This window comes from Acomys russatus, chromosome 27, assembly GCF_903995435.1.
Source record: "Acomys russatus chromosome 27, mAcoRus1.1, whole genome shotgun sequence".
Classification (NCBI taxonomy): Eukaryota; Metazoa; Chordata; class Mammalia; order Rodentia; family Muridae; genus Acomys; species Acomys russatus.
This window is the reverse complement of record NC_067163.1, coordinates 24,472,284-24,477,971: the sequence shown is the minus strand read 5'-3', so window position 1 is coordinate 24,477,971 and position 5,688 is coordinate 24,472,284. Positions and strand designations below refer to the sequence as shown.

The following is a 5,688-nucleotide window of genomic DNA, read 5'->3' as shown; positions in this document are numbered from 1 at the left end:
ACTTGCTAGAGTTCTTCGGCGCAGAATCCCCAGCACCCTCCTCGCCTGCTCTGTGACCTTGGGCAATGGCTTCAAGTCCTTCCTAGCCCGGCTTTCCTCCTCTGCACAAGGAGTTGCTAGAGCCGACTTCACAGGGCCTGCGACCAATTAAGTGACTCACACAGTTCCTGGTCTGGAATGGTATCGATAAATACTAGCCCTGGATTCCTTCTTCAGGTCAGGAGCCCTTGTAGACCAAGAAGACAGTGACCAGCAAAAACCCAGGAGGACATAAGGAGAGGGAGATCTGAGCAAAAAATCAGTGGAATTGGGCCCGTTGCTATTATGTGCAAGGACCACACAGGGGAATTCCTGATGAGGCAGTGGCATGCAAAGCAAATGAGCAGAGTTGGGCATCACTTTTCCTGCCTATCGAAGATTGACTTGTGCACATTGCCCCAAACCTCTATTTCCTGCTTCAGCAGAAAGTCAGCTGGCCAAACATTCAATCTGACTGCTCACTCAGGTCCTCCCCCTGCTGCTGCCGCTCTCCTCATCCACCCATGCCAAAGCTTGCAGAGGCCAAAGGGAGGTGGTGGACAGTGCCTCAAGAACACAGCCAGGACAGCTGCCCAGTGACTGCTGGGCAAGCCCTGACCATCTGTTCCTCTTCTGTGTTGTGAAACAGAACAGGGGCTTTACAAGGCTCCCCACAGCGGGCAGCCACAGAGTACAGGTCGTCAGGTATGCGAGCCTAGGCAGATGGCCCAGGATGGTGGACCAAGGGGCAAAAGGGAGTATGAGTTGGCATCTCAACTCTGGGAGAAGAGGCCTCCTGACTGGACATGGTCCATTAGTGATACCACAGGCAAAGCTGGTGGCCCTAGATGGTGCATCATATCCTGTCAACAATCCCCTCACAAGTGTTTCGAGGAGTGGGGCTCAATCACTCCTGAGTTTGAAGGAGAGGGAGAAGGTAGTCAAAAATCGAAAGCCATAAATGAATGAAGGAAGGCCATGTAAACATCCCTGTCTTAAATTTGTTTCCATGATCTTTTCCTATTACCATCTGCCTGGTCACACTTTATTTACACCCAACCCCAAACCAGCTATATACTCTCCAGAAGGTTCCTGTATTGGCTGGTTTTGCGTGTCAACTTGACCCAAGTTAGAGTAATCAGAGAGGAAGAAGTCTCAGGTGAGAAAATGCCTCCATGAGATCCAGCAGTGAGGCATTTTTTTTTTTTTCAATTAGTGATCAATGTGGCAGGGCCCAGCCCATGGTGGGTAGTGCCATCCCTGGGCTGGTGGTCCTGGGTTCTATAAGGAAGCAGGCTGAGCAAGCCACAGCAAGCAAGCCAGTAAGCAGCACCCCTCCATGGCCTCTGCATCAGCTCCTGGTTCCAGATTCCATCCTTGCTTGAGTTCCTGTCCTGCCTTCCTCCAATGATAGACATGATCTGGGATTGTAAGCAGAACAAACCCTTTCCCTCCCAACTTGCTTTAGCTCACAATGTTTTGTCACTGTAATAGCAACCCTGAGACAGTCCTGGGTTGCAAAATGCCTCCTAGTAGTTCAGCCTCCTCTTTGGGAAAATTCCCTGGTCTTTGCATTTAGAAGGCTGTGACCGTGGACCCATTAAGCACATTCCTTGGTTTCAGGTGATTTTGAAATGGCAAGACCCCTCCTTCCCACAGCATGCTCAGCCACCTCAGCTTGGTGTTTAGCGCCTGTGCTCTCCTTCTCTAGAACTGTTTCTTTTGTCACCTGTCCCTTGGTCCTCTAATGAACCAGACAACCCTTGAAGTCAATCCCTTCCAACCCCTAGGGAACGCTAGTGGCCCCAGCCACATATCCAGCAGGGCCAGGGTTGGGTAGGCAAGAAGAGAGACTGTGGTTGCAGCTGAGAAGTGACAGACAAGGGAAAATGCTGCTTATCTGCTGGCATAGCAGACAGCTCTGTTTTGGGGTGATCTGTGCATGTTTGCACCATTTAACTGATAAATAATCTGTAGCCCAGAGAGGGGAGTGATGACTAGCACCAAAGCCACAGGTTCTGAAAGCTGCCCTTGAGGCAGGAGCCACATAAGCAGGGGGACTGGGGGCAGGGCTTAGCTGGGCTGTGTACTGTGCTGGCGTGAAGACCAACACAGGGTTAACATTCCAGAGTCCTGGGATTATCTCACCTTGAAGAGAGAGCTGGGGGCTGGAGTCTGAGCTGTGAGCCCAAAGCCAGCAGAGGTGATATGAGCTCCATTCTTTGAGCCTCTTACCAGAGAAGAATCATGCTTTTCTGTATGGTATGTCCTTCCAACAACCAGGACCTACCGACTCCACAAGTATATGACTGTGTGTGCAGTTGGGACTTGGATCCATTTTCTTTTCAGGGGTGTGTGTGTGTGTGTGTGTGTGTGTGTGTGTGTGTGTGTGTGTGTGTGTGTGTGACTGTTTTGCCTGCCAGTATGTACTTGTATCACTTGTGTACTTTCAGGGGTCATAGGATTCCCTTCAGAAGAGGACATAGGATTCCCTGGAGATGGCTGTTTGTCATCATGTTGGTGCCGGAATTCGAACCCAGGTCCTCTGCAAGAACACGTGCTCAGAACAGACAAGCTGCTTACAATGAGGCATAATAACGTGCACCAAAAAATCCCGTTAGCCCACTGGTTTTTATCTTTAAAAAAATCTGCACCCTGTTGACTTCAACCATAAAAAGGACTCCTTGATTGATTCTGTCATGCTTCTTTTTTCTTTAACTGTTGTTTATTGAGAGAAACTACTCCTTAGCCCCCATATTCATATTTCACAGTAGAGGATCACAGGTCAGTGAGGAACTTCCATGAAGTGCAATCCAAAAAAATTCTTTGCATTTTGAAATCACTTTGCACTCTGAAAGACGCCAGCCTTCCTCATCTCTTCAAAAGCTTTCATGGAATCATCATTTCTGTAGAAATCTGCATATGCCTTCTTTCTTTGTTTAGCCAAGCCAAACTTGTAGGAAGCCACAACTCCCAGGGACACAATGACCCCGCAGGCACTTGGCCAGAAGACCACGCATCTGAGGTTTCAGCAATGCACCAGACCTCATGATAGTGAATGCCTTCTATACCTTCCTCCTTCTCAGAGAAACAGAGATTCTCTCATAGGTTTTAGATCACATGACAGGCATCAATGTTTCAGTGTTTGGAAAATGTGCGTGTGGGCTGACAGAGAAACAAGGATGAGACAAAGCAAGTGGACCCCAGGGCCTGGATGGCACTGGCACATACATCCAAGATGAGCCTTGACCTCATCAAGGGAGTAGCCCATTTGTGGATTGGTAGATTAATGGGTTTGGGGAAAGGGCTTTGTTATTAAAACAAAACAAAACAAAAAAACCCTCTCTCTCTCTCTCTCTCTCTCTCTCTCTCTCTCTCTCTCTCTCTCTCTCTCTCTCTCTCTCTCTCTCTCTCTGGCTCAGAGATGAAGAGAATTGGATTAAGAGAACAGGTTAACTGGCTGGTTTTCCAGAGGACCTGAGTTTGGCTCTCAGAACCCACATGGTAGCTCACAAGCATACTTAACTCCAGTTCTAGCCAGCGGATGCCCTCTTCTGGTTTCCTCGGACACTGCATGTGCATCCTCCCTCCATGGCTCTTCCATCACTTGTTCTCAATCATGATGTCCTGTCTCTCCACAGATCCAAAAGCAATGGGGCCAGCAAATCATGGCCTAAAACCATGAAGAGAAGTAAGTCTGTCTTTCTCTCAGTTTCCTTTTTCAGGTATTTTGTCACAGTCATGGAAAACTGACTAACACAAAAAGCAAGAGAATGCACGTCAAGATGATCATCCTGTGACACCACAAGCCTTTAGTGGGCCACTGCAGAAGAGGGTGGCGCAGGGAAGGCATTACCCACTGATGCTGGCTGGGGCAGTCAGCAGACCCTTAGGAAGCAGGCGCTCCACCATTGACATTGACTGCACACTCAGATGTTGGAAAGAACTCAAAGGCTCTATTTGACCTTCTGTATGTTTAGCCTCACGAGTCCTTAGTCACTGAAGGAAGAGCCCACAGGATACAGCTGCCTACTAGTGTGTCATCTCATCTGAAGCCAGCGTAAGTCTGTCCCTGGTCTGTGAGAGGGATTCTCTGAAGCAAGACAGAATTGAAGCCTCGGTTCCCCTCATGTTCCTGTCCTGTGGGCAAATAGCATTCATGTCTTCTAAAAAAAAAAAAAAAAAACCTCTGGAGAAAGAATTTAGTGCCTTCATGGGTGAGTAAAATGAATTTAATAAATAGAAATAACACACATACATACATACATACAACACACACATGCACACACACCAGGCTGCAAAAGACACAGCTGATGGGATGAGCTCAGAATCAGAAGCTGAGACACTATAACCCCTCTGTGATCCAATCCCTAGGTTCTTAGCACAGGAGGCGAGTAGGAGTCAGTTACATGTGTTCTTAGAATGGACTTTCTGTACGTTTTTATGAGCCCCACATTAAGGAACTGACTCGTGAAACCAAAAAGAGAAACAGATTCTTGAGGTATACTTAGTCACCTTATGCAAACGTTATTTCATGCAAACATTGAAGTAGGATATTTGATGCCAAATATCACTGGAGAGGGAGAGGGCGGGGCGGGGAGCCCTTCTATACTCCAGGCCATTAAGCTGGTTTGGAACAGTGGATCCTCCTACTAAGAGCAACAGGAAAAAAAACATGTCTGAGCTGAGGTCACTCTATCCATCGAGATTCACATACATTGGCTTCAGTTCCATAGACTGTGTTCTGTAGGCAACCTGGTGCCCTGAACTATTTCCTTCTAACTATTTCCAAGGGTCTTTCTTGATGGTACTTTCTGGTTTGTATGGAGCAGTCGTCTGTTGGAAATATTCCTTTGCGGCAGGGGTCACTAACCCAAGTGTAATCAACTGTCAAGTTAGGATTCTGGTTCTTGCTATGGAAAAGCCCGTAGCACATGTGGCTGTCCAGGTGGCTGTCCCAGGTGGCAGGCAATGTTCTTTCTTGTGATGATCAAGGATGCCTCTCCTCCAGAGTCCAGTTGTCAAGTGGGAGGGTGGAATAGAAGAGGCGCTTGGCTCCTCTTAGCTGCTGGGATGGTTAAGACTCACTGCAGCCAGACAAGATTCAGACTCTCCTGGGAGAGGTGACTTTGGGCACTTCTGTGAGGGACTTTCAGGACCAGATTGGCTGAGGTACAAAGACGTACACGTAAAAAACACAGTTTCATGGGCTGGAATCTCAGACTAAGTAAAAACGGGAGAGTGAAATGAGCACCACCTGCTCCCAGCCTGCGGACACGATGTGCTCATCTGCTTCAAGTTCCTGCCACCATGGCATCCCTGTCTGGATGGACCGCATTCCCTTGTACCATGAGCCAAAAGGAACCATTCCTTCCTTCCTTAAGTTGCTGTTATTTTGTCACAGTAACAAGAAAGTGACTTAAACAGTTACCTTTTGAGAATAAATGCATACCACTTTTCCCCATAAAATCCAGCTGCCTTTAGCACCCCCATGTAGATGTAGAATGCGCCCAGTTCTCTTCATTGAACTCCCCCTACTAGCTCTGAACTGTACAAGCTCAGCTTCTTGGTCAGAAGGACACCTCTACTTTTCCTTTATTTCTCCTCTCACAAAAGACTGAGAGTTAAGTGTCATTACAGAGAGCTGATAGAGAACCACGCTGTGATGAA

General features: G+C 47.8%; 1 pseudogene; it reads right to left on the bottom strand.

Annotated features, from left to right (window-relative positions):
* Positions 1-2,857: 2,857 nt before the first annotated feature.
* Positions 2,858-3,068, bottom strand: LOC127209759 (cytochrome c oxidase subunit 6C-like; annotated as a pseudogene).
* Positions 3,069-5,688: the final 2,620 nt, after the last annotated feature.